Source organism: Diabrotica undecimpunctata, chromosome 2 (assembly GCF_040954645.1).
Source record: "Diabrotica undecimpunctata isolate CICGRU chromosome 2, icDiaUnde3, whole genome shotgun sequence".
Classification (NCBI taxonomy): domain Eukaryota; kingdom Metazoa; phylum Arthropoda; class Insecta; order Coleoptera; family Chrysomelidae; genus Diabrotica; species Diabrotica undecimpunctata.
The window spans coordinates 60,980,976-61,008,019 of NC_092804.1; the positions used below are offsets into that span (position 1 = coordinate 60,980,976).

The 27,044-nt window shown below is 31.3% G+C and overlaps 1 protein-coding gene across 1 annotated transcript in view; it reads right to left on the reverse strand.

Moving 5' to 3' along the window:
• The window catches only part of Lgr4 (Leucine-rich repeat-containing G protein-coupled receptor 4), an 832,616-nt gene extending 805,785 nt beyond the window's left edge, over nucleotides 1-26,831 (reverse strand). Inside the window, exon 1 of the mRNA XM_072523012.1 lies at nucleotides 26,684-26,831. The gene's annotated coding sequence lies outside the window, so the exon portion shown is untranslated. The remainder of the gene's footprint in view (nucleotides 1-26,683) is intronic.
• Between the last annotated feature and the right edge of the window lie 213 nt (nucleotides 26,832-27,044).

Below are 27,044 nucleotides of genomic sequence, written 5' to 3' on the forward strand. Positions count from 1 at the left end.
AATTTATTCAGTTAAAGACTATAACATGTTAGACTCATAACAAAAACAGCTCACTTGAGAAATACACTCTGCCGAAACAGCTGTAGTGATAATGAATTATAATAAATTTTGTAAAAGTATTGAAAACAAGGTTTTAGTGTTTTATTGCTTGATATTTTAAACTTTAAACTTTTTAAATAATAAATTGTAAAAAATGTTCGATTGCATTATTTAGAATTTAAAATACAAAATTATTGTAACATTTTTGAGGATATTTATGAATTCTTTGGAATCATCTGTCTTTTATGATATGACTAATTATAACAAGAACTACTAAATATATTGATTTATTAAAAACATAAATACAAAACGATGTAGTTATCTCATCATTCTAACAACTGTAGTTCCAAAATAAAACTATATTTAAAATTGAATATGTTTCGTTAAGCTTATATCGTGCTTAACGTAGACACTTAGAGTCTACTATTATTAAGTTTCCAGTGTAATTACAAAAACAATGAAATTATACCAAACTAAATTAACACGATAAATACGTTAATTTTAAATATGACTGATATAAAGATGAACCCCTGAGACTTTCAATTAGAAAATAATATTTCTCATTCTCAAATATGCTAATAACAGTTTCTATTATTACTGTGTCCTGGAATATGGCAAATGTTTCTTATTTCTCCATTTAAATAGTATAGAATAAATATTTTATGTCCATCTTTGTTTTATAGTAAATATTATGTTTAGATGGGGTTAAGCCAGAATGGATTGTAATTAAAATTACATTCTTAATAATTTTTGAAATATTGATTTCTACTCCGGAAATCGTTCTCAAAAAGAAATTTAAAGAATTTTGCAAAAAGTATAACCAAACAGGTTGATAAGTTGGGTTATGTTTTTCAAAAATTGGCTGTTGACGCTTTTGGTTGACAAGAAATCTAAGAGTGGTGCTTTTAGTCTCGTAATATCAAATTCTGACTATTTTGTGTTTTATTTCTTTGTATAAAGTGTGTTTAACGTAGATTGGGCGATATTGTGTATAATTGTAGATGATGTCTGCCACTTCCTTTAATTCGCTATTGTTGATAGGGGAAGATGTCTTAAAATGGCGTAGCCTGTTAAATGACATGTCGTTACTTATTTTAAAAGTACCGGCACCATCTAGTGAACAGGTATGGTTTAATGTGGCAAAGAGCAACTTGTTGGCTTATGTTAAAAATTACATGTTGGCCATCCATTTGGTTTGTAACTATGATACATCAAAGTTGAGCTCAAAAAATTATTTTTACTGCTGTAAAAGTTTTAATGTGTTCTGCTATAAATTAGTTTTTACTAGAAAATACTATTTGTTTTAGAGTGAAACTAACGCTAGGAAATAAGTATAAGTATATACTACAGATGCACATACTTCTAATTGTCGTTGAATATCAGATAAAATATTTCGGTAAGAAAAAAGAACCACGTGTTGTTGCTGATAAAACAACATACCCATTTATAAAGGTAATGACTATCATTTTGTTATTTTTTTAGTTACATTATAGGCGTTAACGCGAGAGAACATTAATCAGATAATCGTGGGATGAAGTAGCAGTGTAGAATGCTATTAAGGCTGTACAAAGTGGTCAAATGGGATTGTTAAAAGCAAGCAAATTCTTCAATGTCCCCCTAAGTGACGTTAAGACGAAAAACAAACGATATAAACAACAGAGCTAAAGGGTGCGCAAAAATTGTGGTACTTTTTCAACCACATTTAGTGACGATGAATAAAAAGAATTTGTTGGGTACATACTGTTATTAGAGACTAGATTGTTTGGGATAACTACTAGAAACATAAAAAAACTTGCATTTAAATTTGCCGCTTAAATGGCATTTCAAATAGATCTAAAGATCGCAGCGCTGGACATAGGCCTAAAGAAATTTTTGTAAGAACTGGAAGAAAGCAAGTTCGATCGTTGATTAGCATGTAACATGTGTAATAACTTCTAAATGCTTTACTTCCTGGGTCCTTTGAATTATTTCACGAAACTATACGGATGACAGCTGATACCTTCCTTTTGTGGTTAGAGCATTTCCAGAATTTGGTTAAGGCTCTTTCGAATATCTTTCGAATTCAAAGTTTTATTGCTTCAGGATGGACACGCTTGTCATAAATTACTGAATACATTAACAGTTGCCAAAAAAAGGACATAATTCTTTTATACTTCCTGCTCACAACACACATTGTATCCAGCCGTTTGATGTTTGCTTCTTTGGTCCCCTGAAAAGATTTTATAACCAGAAATGTGTATTATGGTTAAAAATTCGGCGAGCTTTTTAATTTTGCTTACGAAAAAGCAGCAACAATAAAAATACTACAAGCAGCTTTTTGAAAACGAGCATTTACCCACTTAACCCCAGGAATTTCCTAGACGAGTTTTTGGAACCAGCTAAGACCACAAATAGAATATTAGAAACCAGCAGCACAGAAGAAAATACGTCAAGTCTACCAGAAAAATCGTATAAAAAAGAAATCGAAGAAAGTTGTATTATTTAAAAACGCCGCAACAAGAGCAAAATAACACTCACAATAAAGAAAATTAGACCAGAGGTGATCAGAAAAATAACAATACGAAAGAAACTCTACTTTAAAAAAATACACTGCACGAAACTTCTCCAGTACCTGTAATAAGTTGATCTAGAAAAAGAAAGTCTAGACAAACAATATTCGGAGTTTTAACAACTACTAATTTGGAAGAACTCAAGCAAAAGGAAGAAAAGAAAAGACATGAGAATGTTCATCGATTTAACAGGAAAATTTTAAGTCAACCAAGTTTCACTGCACAGACAGAAAGCGAAAAAGTGGCTTGTCTTTACTGCAATGATTTATTTATAAATTCTCAGTCCAAGGAGTGTTGGATTAGTTGCATAAAATGTAATAATTGAGCACATTATGAATGTGCTGGAGTGTCTGCAAAAGTAAAAAAGTTTATGTGTGAGCTTTACCAAGACTAGTTGCTTGTTTGTTAATTTACCTACCTATATTTTTATCTTTTCCTGTTGTTATTATTTTTGTCATTTGTTGTGAGCATATATGTCATTTTACAACCGCGTAATAATTGTTTGTTGCATGTTTTCATAAGTTTTTTATAGAGATGAGATGTTTTTTTATTTAAGTATATAAATAAAACGTATTTAAAGGAGTGTGTTACATTGTTTCAGTTCAATATCTCGAAAGGTATCTGCAAAAAAATATCTCAAATAAAAAGTATGCCATTTATGACACCCTTTTCCATGTTTTTGTTGTTGACTTTTGCTTTTAGTACTGGCAACCAAAGTCTGCCACATTCCGTTAATGGGTTTTTAAATTATTTTCTCCATTACGTAGGAGCTGCATCTTTGATTTTTCTATTTTCATGTCTATTTCTTTCATGACTATTGGTGCATCTTTTTATTGTACTCTGTGCTCGTTATCCCAAGCATGTTGACATATCTATCTGATCTTGATGTATGTTTCATGCTCCTATATGCTGACACTTGTGATTTCTCCCATAAAAAAATTTTTGCATTTACAGGGTATTTTATAGATGCAGTTCTTTGATCTTTCTTGTGTATTGAGGGGTTTGGTATTAGATCTGATAGATCTCAGTGTGTTGGTTATTTAAATGTTATAATATTGTACTTATTTCCTATCCTTTTTAATTTTTCAGATAAGCCTGTTTAATATGGTATTGTTGTCATCTTTGAATCCCTTCTTGTGAGTGCTTCTAGATTGTTGTCATTTTTTGTTGCTTCGCCACTTTACTAGGGATGGGAAAAACCTACCGGTTTTAACCGAAAACCGGTTTTTTTACTTCGCAATAACCGGTTTTATCGGTTGTTTTTTTGTCCCGGTTATAACCGGTTTTTTATTTTAAAGTAAAAACCGGTTATAAGGTTTTTACGGTGATTAGGATTAGATTAGGTATTATTTTGGATCCCAATCATAATTATTATTGTCAAGTAATTATTCCAAACAAAACCATAATTCAAATTTTATTTTATTTTATAAATACAGAAGCAAATTGAAAGTGCAAACTTGTAACCTATTGGATTAAAAAAACCGAAAACCGGTTTTTGGAAAAAACCGGTTTTTTTGGCCGGTTATAACCGCCAGGTTAAACCGTAAGCAAAAAAAAACCGGTATAACCGAAAACCGGTGTTTTGTCAAAAACCACCATCCTACACTTTACCGCTTTTTTTATTTCGACATGCTCAAGGAGCCAATTTTTTAAAGTAAATGGCTTACTCTTTATCTCCACTAATATACTTAATTTAATATTTTAACAATGCAGTTTCTACTTATAACGCTATTGCAATTGAAAATAATATTCAATGGACCACCTCTTCCAAAAGTGTGTTTCAAAAGCCTGCAAACTCTAATAATTATTAAGAAAATTCTGATGGCTAAATTTTACTCGGCTTTGAAAAAACCGACCAAGCAGAAACTGAGTTGAAATCAAATAATTTAAGTCGGAAGGATCTTCTAATAAACAAGAAGTGGGACGATTATTTTAAGTGAAGCTTTTATACTGGCCGTGTATTACTTTTTGAAGCAAAACTTTTATACTAGCGTTGTATGGATTTTTTCTCTATAGTAAAATGCTTAGGCGAGCGTCACGGAACTAGCGCCCCGAGAAGGGGTCACGGATAGCGTCACGAAATAGTGGTTATTCAACAATTCAGTTACAAAATTTAATAGTGGGCAATTTATTTATAGTTTGAATTTCTTTATGACTTATTTTGAACTGGTAAATTCACTATTAGAAACTAGAATCATTAATTTAGTCTTAGACCTTGTAGAATGATAAGTATTTTCAAAAGTTTCTTTGAAAAGTTCATTCTTCTGACTAACAGAATTGCTGACAATAATAATTTTTTTCGTAAATTAACTCAAATTCATTCATTAAGTTTACTGTTTTATTTAAACAATAGTTTATATCTGATTATTAACATCGTCATTTGAATCGAAATTTTGCAAATACTTTTTTAAAATTTGTTCATATACGCTTGTTGAATTGAATTTCATCTTTGGTCAGGTTAGCCTTGAAAGCAATTGTAATCAAAATATTTTTATTTAAATGTTTTTTTATAAAAGGTATATTAATATAAAAGAACGCGTTTGGAATGTTTTCTGAAAGATTATTGCACCATCAGTGCTTTTATTAGGTATATATGAGTTGTTACCTACAAGTTTCAGTAGGCACTTCGTCTCAGTTTAAGAGTCTTATGTTACTGTGAAGTAAATTTTGGCTTAAACTTAAACATTCTAGAATATGATTAACCACAATCTAACTTCATAATAATTTAACTATATTTAAGGGGTTTTTACCTGTATATTTAGCGGTTTTACTCATGTATACCTAGTAAAAGCACTGATAATGGAATATTCATTCAGAAAACGTTCTGCGATGTAGCCCGAAAGGGTTATGTTTTTGTGATTTATGGTATACAGCCCACAACAAAAAATTTATTTTTCTTGTGAATGGTAATAATTACTCAACTGACATTCTGCAATGTCAGTTATGATTGTAAACATCACACTGATCAATTTCTATCAATTGTATTTTACTGCGACTTTAAGCATTGTGGTTTAATGCTTAAAGTCATGGAGAGAGTCGTGAAAGTGAGTTGGAGCAGAAGAGCCTAACGATATGCCGATTCCAGATACATTGAGTATTTTATCAACAGTCAGGAATGTGGCATGTGTGGAAGGCTTGATTAGACGTCCAAATTTAAGTCAGAGCATTTCCAAAAAATATTGGTATGAGTATAGAATCTGTCTATAGTACCGTATATAAAGTAGGTTACAGCAAAGTTTGTGCACAATGGATCCCTCGCCTTTTGTCAGAGGAACAGAAAAGCTTGCCAGTGGTTTTAATTTTGCAACATATCACAGAATACAGGCAAAACGGTATTTTTTTCATCAATATTTTCTGGCAACGAATTTTGGTGTCAATATTTTAAACAATCTAGTATGCTATCATTGATACAATGGAAACACGCAAACTTTGCTCTACCAAAGAATTTTAAAATTTAACCTACTGCAGGCCATGGCCATGCACAACCCTTGATCATAGAGTATATAGAACCCAGTGTACATATTATCGGTAACCTCCATAATGAAATTTTAAACCAGCTCCATAAGGCAATATGAAAACGTCCAAGGTAGCTTTCACGTGATGTCATTTTCTGCACGACTATGTTTGGCCTCATGTTTTCAAAGTAGTAAAGCACAATCTACAACAAAAGAAATGAAGATATTAGAGCATCCACTCTATAGTCCTGATATATCGTCGTGGTATTTTCACATTTTTGGGCCACTGAAAAATGCCTTAAAAGGTAGTCGTTTTCAGTCGGACGAAGAAATATAAAATACCATAAAAGAATTCTTCGACCAACAGCTACTAGAATTCTTTAAGGTGGGTATACATCGGTTGGTAAAACAATGGGATATGTGCCTTATTTGTAGTGGTAATTATTTGTAGACCTATTTGCCAATAATTTTTTTCTGGACCAAGTATGAGGTTGAATTTAACAAGCGTCTTAAATTATTGCTTTTTACATAATTCATTTAAATCTGACAGTTTAGAAGTATTTAATACAAAAATATAAAGAAATACGAAAGTCATTTAAATTAAATAATAACGGCATAGAAAAACATAAGAAATGTGTGCTCACTTTGGATTTCTTTCGACCACTAGATTTTTGATTAGTACCTTTTAAAAGTCCTAATAAAACAGCAATATTTTTAATCTCTAATTTAAATAGCACCTGGATCCGTATCCAGATCTTAAAACTGATAGAATGTGAATTCTTACAATCTTTGTCCTTCATCGCAACGATTTTGCTACCCTCCAGTGTATAAGTAGCCGAATTTGGCAGGTTGCCTTAGAACTAGTTTTAAACTGCTTGCTTCGATTGATTTGACGGTTAACTAATTCGGTAGTTATTAGGAGCTTCAATAAATGAAATCGATTTTTGTACTCTCTATAATATATCCGACTCGAAGGACCACTTCCAGATCTAGTCCAGCAAATAATACTTATATTAAAGCCAACAAACCTCCTTTTTATATTGGACGTTAACATCTACTACTAGAAACTAAGGAAGAAGAGGAAACTTTCCTCTTCTGTTACACTAATTAACTTTCGACAACTGCTCTCAACTCACTTCAATTATGAAATAAATTGTTTTGAAAATAAACATTACCCTAAGTATCCAAACCAGTATACACATTTCTTTTACTCTTTAACACAATTTTCTTAATTTTTTTAATGAATCCTTCTTTTTTAATATAATATTGAGATTGTTGGACGACCTTTTTAACAATTAATTAAAGTTCTTAATTTTTTTTTTTTTTAAAAGAGCCCTATCTTGCGATTGAAAACATGGACCTTAAAAATCAGCACAATAAACAGAATTGATACGTCTAAACTAGAGGTTTAAGAGACCACTGAATAGAATATGTATGAAACAAACATACAACGAAGTTTTTAGATGTATGAGATACAAAAGAGAATTTCTAGTAGCAACTGGAAGGTAAAAAAAGATATCTTAAACTAAAATTAATTATTTCTTAGACCGAACTAAATACAACTTTATTAAAATAAACTTTAAAAATTAAAGGCAGATATCGAACACAGTTTTATTAATTAAATCTTGCCCAAGTACTTTCGCTCCCTAGAGCATCTTCAGTGGCATCTGAAATAAGCCAAAACACGTTTTTTAAATGAAGAAATTGATTAACCTCGATAAAAACTCGAAGTTAATGGATGATAAAAAGTTTTTTGTGATTTACGTTTTAGACTTACTTCGTCAATTTTGGGCTATCCAACAATTGCAGAATATCATACACATAAAACTAAACATAAAGTTGAACATAACACTACACCAAACAAGGACAAACAGTTTAAAATTGTTTAAGAGTCGAAGCTACAATCTGGTTGGCAACAGGAGAGAGAATGGCTCCTGGTATTAACGGAAATGTTTAGGTAACATGTGACATATGACAGCTTAGATGGGCAGTCACAATCATGTAGATGTGATCTGCACATTTCAAAATTCTATGTAACTAAGCATTGACCAAAGATCCAACTGACATTACTCTAGGAAATCAACTGATGAAATATGACATACAGAATATTTTAACTAGATTGCATAATCCAGATCTCACACTTAAACCTGTCTATAATAATTAGGGTGTTAGTTTGAGAGCAATTGAAGTGGACGTAAAGTATGAATGCAAGAAATAGACTAAACAATATATTAGAGAGTGGGTGGTTGACTACAATAAAAGGGTCTACCAGGCAGTTCAGTTAAACCCCCAATCAATGGGAGAACTACAAAATTAATATGTAAAAGCGTTACTCAAGATCAACTGACCAACAGTGGGAGATGTTGAAATATACAACTGTGGAGATATCTAAATAAACTGTGGTATATCTAAATTACGCAGAGGTATGGACAGTGTAATTAACGCCAACTATAGATCAATTGAACCTAAGCAAGATAGTTTTGTAAATTATTGAAGAATAAAATAGTAATGTTGAACAAAGTATGAAATTAATAAATTTTTAATGGGTATACTCAGTGCAGGAAGTCTAAACAGCCGAGCTGGGTCCACTACGAGGTGAAGCTGCAATAAAATTTTTAAAAATAGGTTTAAATTTAGTACAATTTAAATTAATTTGGGTATTAAGACAGTGAGAGTTTCCATTTGTTTCCTTTGTGATCTCCAAATCTTCCAATAAATCCAACTCCAAATAGTTTTTTTTTGTAAAAAGAACAAAGTAATTTTCGTAAAAGATAATTTCGAGAAAGTAGATCTGAATAAATAAAAATTATGAATAATTAATATGTAATTTAATATTTGTCCTAATAGTAAACAAACAAGAATTGTTCGGATTATATAGCAAGGTTGACGCTAACTTTCAACGATGGGTAATTTTAGACGACCCTATAAGAAGATAATTTGTCTTAATATTGACGTTCCGTCTTAATATTTAGACGACGTAATTAGTAAGTTCCTAGACAATTATTGTTGTCTCATGTGATAACTTTTAGATTGTGAAGATTAAATATCGTGAAAATATTTTTTTGTTATTTTTTCACTACATACACTAAAAACCTCGATCAACATCAAAATATATTTACCTCTATCACCTCATATTTTTAATTGTATACAATCAGAATTTAATTTGCACCAAACTATTTTAAATGACTCTTTGGCTGGGTGTGAAAAATACAACCCATTTAACCGTCTTTAAAAACAAATTACCCTTCCAGCTCATAAATAAAAAACAGAAGGATAGGACAGCAGTAAGAAGAGGGCTAGAAAACAAATTAGTTGCTCTACAAAGCGGTTTAGGGCTTATTGCGGACAAAGATCTAGAACCCGAAAATGCTAAAAAAACTAGGAAAACTCAATACGTTGTTAAAGTTAAGTATTTTCTACAACGGTTTGATATTTTAAATAATTTGATTTTTATTTGTACCTATATCCAAACTGTTGAATTGTCAATAAAAAGAAATAACAGTAATTTCATATTTTATTATTTAACTGCTAATATTTTGAATTTAATATTTATGTTCCAACTCGACATTTCTCTTCTACATAGATCAGTTTGTATGGAAAATAGTTCTGATTAAATCCCTCCATTCGTATTACTAACGTAGAGCTTGTTTAGGCAATATTATTTTAAAGTAAATCATCAGTAATGCCAACATTGTTTGTGAGTAAAATTGAGGTGTAATTTATGTTTGAGATATAATTATTTTATTTATAGTGTGGCAGCTGCGGTCTACACCCTGATTTTTATATTGTAATACTGTAAAATCGCAGTGTCGTACGAATTTGCAAAATGTCAAAATGCTTGTCAAAAATTTTGCACGTATTAAAGAATGAAATAAAAAGCTACTAAACGCGTTTAAAATGCCTTTGCATTTGAATCACGGGCAACAAACAAAAGCAATTGCCAAACTCGAAAAACAGCAAAAACTTCTTTCTACAATTTCTATTTTGTTACATTTTGTTAAGTAGATTTACTTTACTTCCGTTTTTAATTTTAATCATACTATTCTCTCCGAGTTCGATACTGGTAACGTTACTTTGACGTAAAATGGGCGTTTAAATCAGGTAAAACTTAAAAAAAATCGACAACTAGATGTGTAGGAGTGTAAACTATTTAATCACTGCAGCGGTACCTACATAGAAACGACCTAATTGTCAAACTTATAAAAAACCATGAAAAATAAAAGATCCTGTGGCCCATTAAGTATAAAAAACACATGATAAACACACAATTCGGCTTCATGAAAGAATTGAGTACTCGAGAGATACTTTTTGCACTATAAGTTCCCTTTTGTTGATTATCAGAAAGCTTTCGATAGAATAAATATAAATAGACCGCAGATATCGCCATATAATAAATAATATCTTTTGCAAACAAACTACAGATGTTAGAGTTAGGGATTATTTAACAGATGACATAAAGATAAAAAGAGGTGTGCGACAGGAATGTATACTTTTCCCATTATTATTTAATATTATATTCAGAGCACATTATGAACCTAGCGCTAATTAATATAAAAGAGGAAATATTTATATATGGAGAACAACTGAACATCATAAGATACGCAGATGATACTGCCATTTTTGCAGATAGTCTGGGAGTTCTGCAGACGCTTTTCTCCAAGATGGCAAGAAGTAAATAGCAGATTTGGGCTTAATTTAAATCTAAAAAAATTAAATACATAATTATAAGCAAAAATAGGATAACAGCGGGACAATTATTATTAGTTAATCAACAACCTATATTACAAGTCACCAATTTTTGTTATTTGGGTGCAAATTTGAACAAACAGTGGGAACACTCGATGGAAATTAAGATAATAATTAAAAAGCCAAGATCAGATTTCGTCAAAATGAAAAAATCTAACAATCACGATATAAAATTGGAAATAAAAGTTCGTTAACTAAAATGCTAAGTATTCTCCCTTCTTCTATATGAAGTGGGGTTATGGACTTTAATTGATGCATCACTGTAATGACTCGAAGCATTCGACTTATGGAGCTATAGACGCATGTTAAGGATTTACTGACTAGACAATCGTCAGTCGGTAATCATCATAGCTATTCGGACTTTTGAGACGGCTGCTCTGAAAAGTTCATTTTATGTACATCCGTACCACTCTCTCAGCTTGCGCAACTATGACATTCTAAGCCTCCCTATGCTTCTCTCTCCTTGGATCTTTCCCTGCATAATCAGTTTGACAAGGTATATTTCTCTCCACGTGTAATATGTCCGATATATTCCAATTTTCTTGTTTTAATTATATTTAAAATGTCTATTTTCTATTTTTATTTAAAATTTCTATTTCTTTATTCTCTAGGCCATATACATAATATTAATTTTTCAGGCCAGAGGTCCTCTGGCTGGGTTATGTTGCTCTCCAGATGTAATCATCTTAATAACACCCTTGGTGAATAAATAACTATTAAACCATTATTTTTTAATTTATAATAAAGTGCGTATCGCCAAGAGGGCGTTCATTTGTATAATAAGCATTTAAACCAGCAAAAATTAGGGCCTTTGACCTTTTTTTTAATTTATACACGCCACAGCCTAAGCGCCCGTTATGTCATAAACGCCCTTTTAACGATAGAAAAACAATATTTTAAAATTAAATAAGCCCAAAATACTTATCGGGAAATGATAGAAAAAGAATTTAGGATGAAATACGTATAAGCGGATACAGAGGCACTATACGTGAAATCAAATCTTAAATGTCTTTTCTTTTATTTGGAAACCAATGCGCCAAGGATTTTTGCTTAGTTGAGGAGATATGTTGTGAAATGCAATTTTAGATTCCCAATTTCTCTAATTACATCTTTATCAACGTCTGTTTGCCTTGTAATTCTTAGAAGGCACAGATTAAAGCAAAAATCTGAATTTGGTTTTGACAATTAGAAATTTTAGGATTTCGTGTGGTGATTTATTATCAGATGTCGCTATTGCGTCCATATCGAAGCCATTTTAGCGTTGCTTCTATTACGACAGGAAAGATTGTTTTCACGTTCAGAGCATCTGTAAATAGCCGCTCCGAAGATTCCTTTTAGGATGATATAGCGGATATACCGAGGCACTATACGTGAAATCAAGTCTTAACTGTGTTTCCTTCAAAAATAATGTTTTTACTTGTATTTTTAAGCCTTGAAAATCGTAGATTTGAATTTTTAAATTATTATTAACTAGAAAACGACCAAAATTTCAGAAAAACTATGAAAAACCTATTTTTGTCCAAAAACTCGAAAAAATTTAAAAAAACTTATATGGTCCAAAAAAATTCATTGTTACAATTTGTTTAAAAAAATTGTTTAAACAAATTTGAACAACTTTTTGCATGGTCGACCTCTTGAACCTTATTTTGGAGTATCTCTATGAAAGTAAATATGTAAAAAAATCGTATGGGAATATTTTTTCGAACGAACCGAAGCTTTTCGCCTTCCCTAATTGCTTTCATTATATTATTAAATTATAAATTATATTTAATTTATACAAAGTGCATATCAAAGACTAATTTTACCAGTCTGTTAGTTCTTGCTGGCCATCTAACTCAATGGTTTTAAATACAATTCTGATAGCAAAACCAGTTAAAGAAGAGATATAACACCATGTTATTGTCTGTGTCTATATGAGCAGTACAAATATAAGGAATACTCATACAGTTTCTACCTTAACCATCGCCCTTCAACAGTGTTACAAACAACATTCCAGCCACTAGATCTCTTTTATACGTAACCGCTTTAAAATCTACACTGAAACCATATTTTTCAAAAAAGAACAGGCGATAGTTTTTCACGCAGAAGAAAACCAAGTAGTTCTAGACTACGTTAAAGCCATTATGATATCATCGGACCACAAAATATTTCCTTTGAATTCAGAATCTCTAACAATAGGATGTGCATATATCTAGCGAACTCAAAGCTCGTCGATCAACTTCTGAAATCCTACCCAATTTTCCAAATCGGACCGTTTATTATCCTCCTCCTAAGTGCCTTCTCTGTTGAGGTTGGCGATCAATATGGCAAATTTCTCAGTATTCTGGGTTTGATGAATTAATTCATTTCCTTTTGTGTGGGTCCAATCTCTGATGTTTCGTAGCCAAGATTTTTTCTTTCATCCTATGCCCCTTTTACCTTAAGTATTGCCTACTAATATTACTTGGAGCTGCTCAAATTCCCTATGGCGCATTATGTGTCCTACATATGACGTCTTTCTAATTTTGATAGTATTGACCAGATGAGGGCGTATGTTCATTGCTCTCAGTATCTCTTCATTCTTAGTTCTGCTGGTCCAGCTTATTCTTAGCATTAGGCGGTACATCCACATTTCAAATGAATTCAATTTGTTGACGTCAAACTGTTTTAATGTCCAGGTCTCACAGCCATATAGTAATAGAGACCACACATAACACTTTAGTGTTCTCAATCTTATTGAGACTGATAGCTTGGAGTTACAGAGCATTTTACGCATATTCCATGAAACCAGATCTTGCTATTTCAATGCGTCTTCTAATTTCTTTTGAGTGGTCTAGTTGACTATTTAGTTCTCTGCCCAGGTATATGAAACTTAGGGAACTCTGAAGGATGATACCATTTATTTGTATATTAGGTGTAACTTGTTCATGGGGGTTTTTGTGGAATACCAGAATTTTAGTTCCATTGGCTCTGGCACCTTCAGGGCGATCTTCAAGAGAAGCTCTGATTATATGTTCGGCATATAAATTAAATAATAGGAGGGATAAAATGCACCCTTGACGCACTCCTTGTTCTATGTTGATGTACTTGGTGTTTCCGTTCTCTGTTCGAACGCATCCTGTGTGGTTCCAGTATGTGTTACTTATGATAGCTATGTCGTGTCCGTCCAACCCTACTCCTTTTAGCACATCGATCAATTTTCCGTGTTTGATGCGGTCAAAGGCCTTTCTATAATCGACACTGTTTATTGTAAATATTCGAAAACTTGTTTACCCAACAAAAAGAATATTAATTTCCAACATATCTGCTTACATTTCTCATGAACTGCCAAAAATGCAGTGAAGATTCTTGGTCTTCAAATAACCTCCATGTCCTTACTTAAAGCAGGCATTTTAGGTAAAGAATATTTTCACATCCTAAGCTCCGCCGTTAAATACATGTTACTTTCTCTGATAATTTCGAGCTTCACACCTCCTTGTTAATTCCTTTTAAAGACAATGATAATATATGAATACCACAATCCTGGAAAATTGTAATTTTCTTAGATAGACTTACCAGGAAATGTATCTATTGTTGACCCTAGTATACTTCTTCTACACCTGTCGATCTTTTTGAGCCATTAGTGTACCAGGTACCTTCCTCCTAGTCTTTCCTGCTCGGTATATTAATTTTGAATTTATTGTCAAAGCTATATCTCGTAGCTGTTGCATCGACGAATTTGGCTTTGCCTTGTGTAAAGATATAAACTGGTAGTAAATTCAGCAGGATTTCCGACTCCAAAACCACCTGCATAGTGTAGAAAGGGAGAATATGTATATTACATACGATTCAATTTTATATATAAGTTTCTTGATATATCGTAAATCTAAAAGAGTAAATTATATTTTGATTTAAAAAAAATGTGTAGGACTTATTTATAGTTTTTTTTTGGAGTATGTTGTTTAAGTTTAATAAAAAAAAACTCTCATAATCATGTAAAAATTTTTATGATATAATAATATTTTATTTTAGTGTTTTATTTTACCTTTAGACTTTAGCTTTGTTAGATACTGAGGTTTTCAAGGAAATTCTTAAAAGATAAAGCTAACATATGATATAACCTTAATATTATTTAAATTTTTATGGTAGGTGTGGAAATACCATACCTTCCCTACTCTGATGACCCTGATGAACAGCCTGGTCCAAAACACCTAATGCCAGTTTGAAAAGTAAACGTACTTGAACTTGAAACTCTTCATTTCTCTTTCAGTTTAAAGAATAAAGGCCCGCTGAGGTCAATTTTTATGTTACCCAAATTTATACCCAACTTACTCGACGTTAAAATACTTAACTCAAAATTACCAGGTCAAAGCTCACCCTTCGGCCGTGTGTCTTGAAGCAAGCCTCTTACAAAAAAAGTAGGCACGATTTTTAAAACGCAGGTACGCCACTCTTATCTGGTCGACCCAAATAACCGATAAAATAGGAGAGGTGATGACTTGAAAAGGCAGCTTTTAAATGCGATCTCCATGATGAAATTCTTTCTGTATTTTCATGATCAAATAAAGAGGGACAAAAAATAAAAGAACTTACAGCTAAAATGAGTTATCAGTATCTTTCCTAATACGTGTCTATATCGGATACCAAAAATACTCTGCCTAAATCATGACGTCTGCATAGGTATTATTTATACCTTAGAGTCAGACTACTTAGAACTATATGTTAATGTAAACATTTTTTAACAGGCATTTTTTACATTGACGGAACACAGACGAAATTAATTATATGGAAACTTAAAAATACTGCGTAGTTAGACTCAATATAAACAGTCTACACGATAGTATAGGCGTATCATAGTACAGCATATTCAAAATGTAAGGGCAATTATGACTAAAACTGAAAAATTCCCAATTGGCCCCTCATTAGATGCATTTATTTGTTAAATTAGATTTCGATGTCTGATATCTATTATAATAAAGTTTGTCATGGAGTACGGTCCTGACTGAGGTACAATATACCACGTTTAATGCCGTCCAAAAATAAAATTATTTTGAATGGTAAATTACCTTTCAAAAATTGTTGTTTCGTCTGTGCATAAAGTTATAGTGCTACACTAGTGCTCACCAATATAGACTGACGTGAGTACTCGAAATTACACTATTATAAACAATATTTTTAGAAATATAACCTGCAAAATACAGAAAGATAAAACAAGTTTGGGTCTGGATCCAGAACGACGACCAGTTTTTGAACTGGGGAAAGGGCCGGACTTGCGGCATCTTAAAGTATCATGACTTCAAACGATATTACTTAAAATAACACTACCTTAATCAAGATGAATCAAACACAAAGCTCATCTTTAAACTCATATTTCAGTGTAGTAAATTCTTTTAAACATTCAACAAAAGAACAGGCTATTGTCCTGTCTAGTATGGAAGATACCAAAATTCACGACTACATCATAGCAGTAGGATCACTAGTAGGACCACGTTATATCATCTTCGCATCTAGAATTTCTAACAACCGAATTTGTATTTATCTTTCCTCGAAAAGCACTGTCGACTCACTTCTCCACTCCTACAAGTGTCTAATGCATGCCCTACAATTCCTAACAACATTATAGAAGCAGAACTACAAAAGATGGGTATCATTGCTGTGTCTAAGATGACTATCTTAAGAATAGGTATGCCAGAAACAGAATCCAGCCATGTTCTCAGTTTTAGAAGGCAAATATGTATCACTCCCCTAGAAAACAGGTATATATCCCCGATTCTTTTAATATATCACATGACAACATCCTGTATCGTCTGTACCTTTCCAAAGATGGATATAACTGCTCAAATTGTAAAACTATTGGTCACAAAGAAGCAGAATGTCCTCACAGAACTAATCTCATCCCATTAAACCCTTCCCTAGCACCTATCCAACTCAGAACAACAGTTCAGGAATCTAATGAGCAAACAAATTTAACAATGGAAACCGACTCTATTTTAGTAACACCTATAACCAACACTACCCAAAACCCTTCTCTCAATACATCATCAGTCTCAAACAATTTAACCAAAAATTTAGCAGAGGAAACATCTACACCTTCTATAAACATTGCGAGTAAAATCAATTAAGTTAAAACACAAATATCGTCCTCTCCAGACATTGTTGAAAACAATGCTCAAACTAACACACAACTTTTTATGCCTTCTACTCTCATATAACAAAGAAAAAATCCAAAAAATCAGATAAAACTTCCCGCGAAGAACTCACTCTTTCTCTGGACTCAATAAAGGATAAAATAAAGAACAGATATCCTGCATTTATTTCGAATTAAAATGAGATGCAATTTCCTAGAAAACACCTTATATGCCCAACATCCCGAATTAATCTCCAAAAATTATTCCATTGAACCTACTGAACTAATCGATATTCTTAATTCAAAACTAAAAAACAATATCACCCGTTTAAAGAAGAAACTAAACCCCAATAAAACATCTTCAATTCAAGAGTCCGATAAACCGCAATCCCAATCGGAAATCTAATGTCAAATTTACTATTATTATTATTATATTTATTATTATTATATTTAATCATTACAGATTCACTTAATGCGTTATTAAAATTAAAGCAAATTTATACAACAAATCCCATTATGCAAGCAAAATAAAATAAATTAGAAACACTTTATTCAATGGGAAAGGACACAGCTTTCATTTGGGTACCATCGCACACTGAAATCTGGGGAAATGAAAAAGCAGATCAACTAGCAATTACAAGCCGTATCAACTTAGAAGATACTACAAAAATTACAAAATATCCTCATACTGACATGAAACATCTGATTAAAGATCATTGCAATAACATTTGGCAAAATTACTGGGAAAATTCAGTAACCAAATTAAACCCAATATGCCCAAATGTAAACAGCTCCTTGAGTAACCCCACAAGTAGACGATATCAAGTAATTATAAACCATTTAAGAATTGGTCATACTGCTGTCACACACAAATTTTTAATGAGTAAAGATCCACCACCAATTTGCAATAACTGCTCCACTTCATTGACAGTTAAGCACTTCCTGCTTGACTGCCCATGTTTCCACAATCAAAGAAGAATGTATAGAATTTCAGACGACCTCAAATCCATCCTGACGGATAAAAATTTAAAAATGTATTTATAAAAAAAAGTTTGTCATGTTCAACGATATGCTATTTTGTGATTGATTCTCATGTTCCGTTGGATATATTTTTTCGTTGTTCTATTAACGGTCATTTTTAAAGATACATGTCATCTAAATTTGACGTTATAGTATTATTTTTTGTATCACATGATTTATTATATGTAATTTTTTAATTCATTGTATTTTCAGGGCTATATAAATATATTTGCATGCGAGTGTTCGTCGGTGTTCTATTGAAAACTCAAGAAAACTTGAAATAAATTTGTATTTGAATCTCACTTATATTCTACTACACTGTCGTTGAAATCGATATACGATATAAAACAATTCAATTTTCAATTTATTTTCGCAAAAGCAAATATATAAATATACGTTTAGATAGAATTGGTGTTTGAAATTATTTTATAATTCTTTGCAGTTCGTTATAAAAATGTTTGATTGTATCATATCCATAAAATTTATATATAGAAAATGATCTTGCGCTTTGCTTGGTATTGAAAGAGAGAATTGTAATAAAATTGAATTTTGAATGAATTTTTATATATCTGGCAGTAGTCAGTTCTACACTGGTAGTACTGGTACGTCTTCCTTTAACTATTGTACAGTATAAGTCTTTGAGAACAGCCACAGTATTTAGTACCCTGAATGATGCGATTGAGTCAGATTTGAAACAGACGGTGATCGTAAAATGGTTGAAATCTCTTTAACCCAAACGAAAAACCACCTACCATTGAAGAGGTTGAACAAGCCATTAAAAATCTTAAAAATAATAATTCACAACGAACTAATCAACTTGCATTGAGCTCTACAATAATGGTGGTAACGCACGACAGTATTAAACAGTATTATTGATACGAAAAATCTTGAAGGAGTTAAAAAAATATAGGTTTTTGCTTTTTAAAGATTTAAAGTTTGCATACACTCGTGATTAGTGACTAGTTCTAGCCCTTTTAACTGCATCAATTTTAAAAATAGGGGTTAAAAAAAATTAGTTTAAAATTTTAAAAATTAGTAAAAGATAATTTTAATTAATTACCTGCTTTAATTTACAAGTATACAACTTTTTTCTAATGAGGGTAGTTTTCACAAAAAAAAAAAAGAAAAATCAACCAAACAACGGCACAAGTTTAAAAGTACAGTGGAGGGTAAGTAGAATCTAAATTCAAATTGTCATGCAATTCGGTGGTTACACGGAAAATTATAGGGTATCGCAGTATTTCACGTTCATTTACTGGCCTCCCAAAAATTTTTAGTAGTGCATCTGAAAACGAAGATTTTGGTGAAAAAGAATGCGTTGGTTTTGGTGAGGATTATAATTTTACAACAAAAAAAAAAAGATGATTGGATTTGTTGTGTACCTTGTGAGTTGTGACTACATGAGTCATGTACAAAATATATAGATTTGTGTCACAGAAGTGGGATATGTTTGAAAAATGTTGTGAAATGAATAGTTGGAGATCTTCTGCGAACATTTGTAATCTAGATTTAATTTTGTACTTATTTTATTTATATGGTTTTTAAGCATATCTTACTGTGGCTAACTATCTTATTTGGGAGAGATGGTGTACACTTTTAATTGTATATTTATTATATTTTATTTATTTTGTAAACAAAGTATTATATTACAATATACCTACCTAAACATTTTTGTCGTTGTGATAGTTAAACAACTATTATCAACGATGTTTCTTCGTAGCCATCTATCCTGGACTGACCCTAATAAGTTATAGTAGCCTAATAACCTAATATACCTTTTTAACTTGAACTGATCTTTAACGTGTTTAACGTTTTCACGCGCTTCTCCAACTCTTACTATGTAGAAACATTGAAATTGAGCACCTATACAGGTTGCGCCAGATAAGCAACCAATTTATTAGAAATATCTCAAAAACTAAAGGTAACTGAAAATTAAAATGAAGGGGTTTTGAAAAGTGAACTGTTTTAATGAAAATATTTTGAGATATTTGCTGCTTCCGGCTAGATAACTTCTTTTTTTTTTAATAAAATTTTATCCTGTATATTCTTTAAATTTTAGAAATATTCACGTTATTCTGACCATTCTTTTCTTATACTTCCCTATAACTATTGCAAACCGTTTTTGAGTTTTAATGGTTTTTATAAGAAAATTACACTTTTCTATAATTTTTTTAAGTTCAGTATCCTCTAATTTAATTTGAATAAAAGTTTAAATTTCTTAAGAATTTATTAACCATATCCAGCTTTATCGTTTACAGTACAAAGTTGCCTTTTTCATTGTACAGTGCTATTAAAATTAGCATAAATCCGACACCTTAATTTTCTCTTAATTCCTTTTTGTCAAATGGGATACCCTGTATGCGATTTATTATTTTAAGAGAATACGTTTCTCACTATCGATCTGTTTTAGTATTTTCTATACCTGTCTTTTGCAGTTTTTAAATAAATTAACTTTATACATTTTTGTCACAAAAAATTTATTTTTTTAATAGACTATGTTGTGTTAATTTACAACTTAATATTATTATATTTTAAGTTAAATATTAAACTATTAAGAATATGCTATCAAAGAAATTACGCACTAGCTTAACATATTGTACATCAACTGCCAAACATTTATGAACTCTTTAATTCAGATTTTCATTAGTAGCTCTTGATATTGATTCTCCATCTATTTCGTTAAAAACTTGAAGAACTTTATTTATCATATCTAACTTAGTACTGAAAGATTTGGAGAATAACTTATTTTTAACATATCCCCAAATATATTAATCTAACGGTGACAATTGTGGGAATCTTGGTAACAAGAGAAACGGACCTTTATTAGCTATATATCTATCGCTTAATGTTTTATTAAGCAATATGCTAACTCCTTGAATATTGTGGGCCGGTGCTCCATCTCGTTGAAATCAAGCCTCGTTAGGTTCATTAATATGTAAAGCGTGAAGTGCTGATAAAATTACTTGCCGTAAAATGTTGCAGTAACGCTCTTTGTTTAAATTTTCGTCATAAATCATGACAGCGAATATCTTATTATTTTTGGCAACACAAAAAACATAAAACGAAAAAGGCGCTTAAAATTTACTATCAAACGTGAGCTAAGAATTTTTGTTACTCCAGAAGCGACTGTTATGGCGGTTAAACATACCGTTTTTTGTAAACTTCGATTTAACACGTCAATATTTCTTTTTTGTAAAATCTTAATCATTAATAATCATTAAAACTCATTAACAAAATTCTACACCTCTTACATAATCTCCAGGATATAAATGTTGAGCTAGTGTATACGAATAAGGGGTCTAATGATGTTTTATTAAAATTATGTGAATTATTCTAGTCGATACCTGTAACAAACTACCAAAATACCAATAAAATTACCTGCAAAATATCCCAGGATATCTATTTGTAAGAATTCATTATCGACGTGGGTCATAAGCTTGTTCCTTTTACTTATAAACTGACCAAAATGGGAAAAGTTGTTTAACAAACTTTTTTCAGTTTTATGATTTGGTCGAGGCTTCTCAGAATATCTCTCAACAAAAACACGGCAAGTTCTGGATACTATTCTGTTACACTCACCATAAATTATAATCAAATTTGAGAAATCATTATTTGCCGTATCCAAAATCGTTATTAATAATGCCTAAATAACCCATTATTATTTTGTCAAGAAACTTATTATAACTGTCAACTGGCAAGTTATTATTATAACTGTCACCTTACGGCCTACAGCAATATTACTTTTAAGTAATTAACTTTCTAAGCGCATATCTTTCAAATTATATCCGTTAGACCCCAGTATTAAACTTTTTTGAAATCAGCTCATTTTTATCGATCTAAAAATGTCCTAAAATACAGGGTGTTACATTAAAAAAAAAAAGAGCCGATGACGTCATCACTGTAATGTGTATCACCTTGTATAAAGAAATTTTATTGTAAAATGTAGAACATTAAATTTAAAAATCGACGTGTTCTAGATTTTTTTAAAAAGTCTTTTCATTTAGGAAATATCGAATTTATTCCATACTTTACAGACACACCGTATATGATAGTACAGTTCAAGAAATTATTTTTCGCATTCGACGGCAAACGCAGTTATTCTACCCTTAAGTATCGCCGCGCCGGTGGTAAGCATCTACTATGCGTAGAAAATTGCGCCGTGGCATACTTCTCGATTGAAATGTGTTAGTCAGACTTTTGTTGTGAGTAAGTAAATACGTCATGGCAGATGCTAAAAAAATCATCAATAATAAAAGTAAGTACATAATATTTAGCATGTTTCTGTGTATGATCAGTGCATTTTAGTGTTAAAAAAAGGTACTAAATTGAAATTGTGATAAACTGATGATAGGTACAATAGTTCTTTGGCCCTAAACACAAACTATCATTGATAATTCCTTGGGTCCTAAACGGTAGTGTATTTTAAAATATTTTTTTTATTTTTAGGGCCGCTGACTGCGACTTCAGGAAATCGCAGATAATGTGGATGTAGGTGACTCTGATTTGGATCTTTTTTTTTTCTTGACAGTGATGATGATGGAGATGAATGGGATGAACCTAGAAATCTGGATGAGAATGAAATAATTATTGAAAGTGAGGAAAAAAGGAGTGACGATCACGCTGAAATCAGTGACATATCAGACGACAATAAGGATGATGACATGCTCTTGACAACCCGGCTTTTAAAGGAGAGTAACACGGCAAATTCTATTCCTAAAAAAGACATGAAAGAATGGAAGAGAACACATTTTACACCACAATTTGCCCAATATCAACCCTCTGCGCAAGATCCCTTGAATCCCGAAAATATTTTAAAACCTATTGACTACTTTAATAAATACATCGACAACAATTTTTTTTTGAATTCATAGCATTGTACACAAATATGAAGAAAGTAAAAAAGACTGGAAAATCTTTGGAGACTTCTGTAAAAGAATTAAAAACGTTTATTGCATGCTGCTTGCATATTGGCGTTTATAATTTACCACGAATCTGAATATTTTGGCAAATGGATACCAGGGTACCAATAGTTTCAGACAACATGCCAAGAAATCGTTTTTTTTTGCCATTCGAACACGACTCAAAATTGTTGACGATGATTCTGTAACCAAGGAGACTAAAGAAAATGATAGATTCTGGAAATTAAGACCATTGTTCGATAAAATTTAAAGGGCTTGTCTGAATAATGAAAGAACTGAAAAAGTGTCAATCGATGAGCAAATGATTCCCTTTCATGGAAAAAAATTATTGAGACATTTTGTGAGAGGAAAACCTAATCCTGTAGGATTGAAGAATTTTGTCATGATGACTACGGGGGGGATTCCACTGGATTTTCATATATATGAAGGTAAAGGCAGATTTATTGAATCCAGCTTGGTACTTACACCAGAACGGCTGGATATCGTGGGAAGGGATGTTTTAAAACTTACAGATACTCTGCTAGTAGGAGTATCTATTTTTGTTGACAGATATTTTATGTCAAAAATATTGATTGATGCATTACATTCACGGAAGCTTTATGTAACAGGAACACTAATGAAAAATAGAATACCAAAAACTGTGTGATATTTAAGACAGATAAAGATCTAAGAAAATCAGGAAGAGGTTCCCACGATGTGCTCGTTAACAAAGAAAACAAAATAGCTGTCACAAAATAGTCTGATTTCAAACCAATCTATATGGATTCATCAGCATTTGGAGCTGAACCCTTGGGATTTTGTAGGCGTCAGTAAAAGATAAAAAAAAAACATAAAAATAAATCGTTCAGCAGTGATTAAGGCCTACAGTGAAAGTATGGGTAGAGTAGATTTGCTAGATAAAATTATGTCAAAGTATCCTATGAGCAGTAGAACAAATAAATGGACAATGCGACGTATTTACGTCATTATTGATTTTTGTGCTAGATGGCTACAATACAAGAAAGATTTTTTAGATGTAGAAACTTCCAGAAAACATATTCAAGATTACCTGTTATTTAAGTTTTCGCTTGCTAAGTCGCCCTTGTACTCCAAGTACAGAAGTGAACCCACATCCGACGAAAGTGACGAAGAAAATGAAGATGTAACCAGAAAAAGAAGAAAGACTGCACCAATCCCTAATAAACGCTTATGGTCAAAGGAAGCTAAACACCTTCCAGAATTCGTTAATGAAATCCAAAAATCAAGATCAAAATGCAGGTATCCTGGATGCCACAACCTGACGTTTGTCAAATGTGCTGGGTGGAAGTTTTTTTTTATGTTGTAGTGTCAATATAAATTGTTTTACTAAATTTTATCAATAAAAATGATAAGTGAATATTATTTTTTTTATTGTCAGTCCAGACCCAAAGTATCACTAGTGATACTACAAATTTTAAAAAAACCAAAAGGGTTTTTTTTATTTTTTGTTTTTTATGATTGGTAATCCCAAATTGTAACATTCTTTTGATTGGCAACAAAAAAATCACCAAAATTCATGTTTGGGCCCAAGGAGCATAAATAAATTTTTTGTTACAAAAATGTATAAAGTTCATTTATTTGAAAATTGTAAGAGATATGTATAGGGAATAGTAACATGGATCGATAGTGAGAAACATATTCTTCTAAAATAATAAATCACATACAGAGATTTGAAGAAACAAAGAAATTAGGTGAATTTGACAGTACCCTGTATATTGAAAAAGACCACTTTAAACTGTAAACGTTACAACTGTATGTGGGTAATAAGTTCCTTCTTCTCTTTCTTTTAGTACTGACGCCACTCTATCTGCTGCTTTTCTTCAAAATATCGCTGTGGTCAACCTGCTTCAGCCGCGAATGTTTTTTTTTTGTCAGAAAATTTGGCATCTACCAGAACCTTTTTTCCTTTGATTTTACCCTTCATAATCAGCTGCAACAACTCGTACTTTTCATGTCTAAGTACGTGTCCCAAATATGCTGTCTTTCTCCTTTTAATGGTGGTCAAAAGTTCTCTGTCTCTTCCCATTCTGTGTAAAACCATTTCGTTCGGTATGGCACAATATGATCGGTGTATGGTAGTTTCAAATTTTTTTTAAAAATCCACATCTCAAAAGCTTCCAGCTCTCTCATTAAGTTAACATTAACAGTCCAAGCTTCGACACCATAAAGAAGAATGATGTGGATATAACATTTTTACCATCTGATATCAGATTTACAGATTGAGTCTTTGGATACTCAGATATTTTTTCAACGTCAAAAAGGGTGCTATTGATTGTTCTATTTTTGCTCTAATAAGTTCCCTAAGAATTTGAACTATTGTTTAAATTAAATTAGAGGATATTAAACTGTATATGCTTGGTACAAAAGTGTAATTTTCATATAAAAACCATTATAACTCAAGAATGGTTCACAATAGTTATAGAAAAGTATAAGAAAAATATATTGAGAATGACGTGAATGTTTTTAAAATTAAAAAATATACAGGGTGTCCCATTAAAAACAAGTTATAAGCAACTTCCAATACAACTGGAAAATAGATGAAAATATGTTCATTAAACAGTTCACTTTTTAAACCCCCTTTATTCCAATTTTTATGATTCGAGATCAAATTTTCGAGATATTTATAATTGGACGTTTATCGGCCGCATTTTGTATATTTTGCCTATTTCTTGGTCTGTTGAGAAAAGGAATTTCAATTTTTAATCAGCACCTTATTTTAAAATTTTTTGTTGATATTACAATTTATATGTTTTCAAAGGCAGAACATTTTTTATTTCTAGATTCCGATAGAGATTTCGAGATAATAATAATAAATAACCAATATTTAAAGGTTAATAAGTTGAACCTACTAAACATAAAAAATTCAATGGTAAAAATAAATTTTAGGGATGGGATAAAATATATTGGTGTTGAATAATATAGTGAATATTTTTTCAGAATTAAACTTGATCCATACATCTTCATTCTGAGTTATGTATATTAAAAACATCAGACGGCATAAAGAAAATTAATATTTATCATACAAGTAATAAAGAAGAAAACAAACGCCTCGTCTCTTAAAAAATTTACGATTTAAAACAAAAGTTCATATTTATACCAGAGGTATATAAACTTTTAGACTAGCATTTCTAAAAACTAAAAATTAATAGAAATATCAATAGAAATATGATGAGAAAAATAAAATTTTAAGCAGTAAACAAACACACCATGGAAAGGAAATCTTAATATAATAGTTTTTTAGAAGAGATATTCTTACTGGCTTAGTTAGAAATCCAAATCTAATATTTTTTTCATTAATAAAATATTTTTTAATGACATTAGTTAGTGAAAATTTTAATTTTAAACTTAAAGATTCCGTAAATTTGGTCTTAATAAAGTTATCTGCAAAAAAAACAGATTTAACTAAATTTTCTCAAAAGCATTTAACTGTAGTATAAACTTCATTCAGCCTTCAATTATAGAAGATAAAATTGATAAAAAAAGTTGGGCCCTGTTTACTAACAGAAACAAATGTATACTTTAATAACAAGAAAGAGAAAGCTTTACTAACTGTATATTTAATCTTTAGTAAAGTATAAAGCACTCGAAGAAGAATATTAATTCTCAATCTATAAAATTTATGTTTTTGGAGATATTTGAAAAAAGCTGAAATATTACCAGAAAATAATATTTCACAAATAGGAAAATATTTTTATTGGAAAAAAATAGCTAATTAAAAAAATTAATCTAAATTTATTTAATACTGGTAAAATTTAAAATTTATTGTCTACATAATATAATTTATTGTCATTTGTTTATACTGTTTTACTACATAACTGGAATCTTTCAATATTAAATTTCAAAAAAACTTACAAATACCAAAACTTTCACGGTATTTTCAATCCCATTGGCATTTCTCCCACACTTCAATAACACCCTTTGAAAGGAACTTATCAAAAAACTTCGAAAAGTTCGCAAGATTGATTTGCCGCGCTTTTTACCGCCGACTCGTGTTTGCGTGCTTTTGGGACAAATGAAACGCGTGTACTGAAAACGCTGAAACTCACGATCCCGAAAATTTCAGGATCACTGCGCCAGCCGGCATGTCCTCGACGGTCTGTTGCTTTATTTTGGAAAATTACCAACAAAAACACAAGTCAAAACTAACAAAGCTGGTTGGAGTAGGAACTATTATTTGATGTTTGACTTTATAAAGTTTTCCAATTTCCTGGAT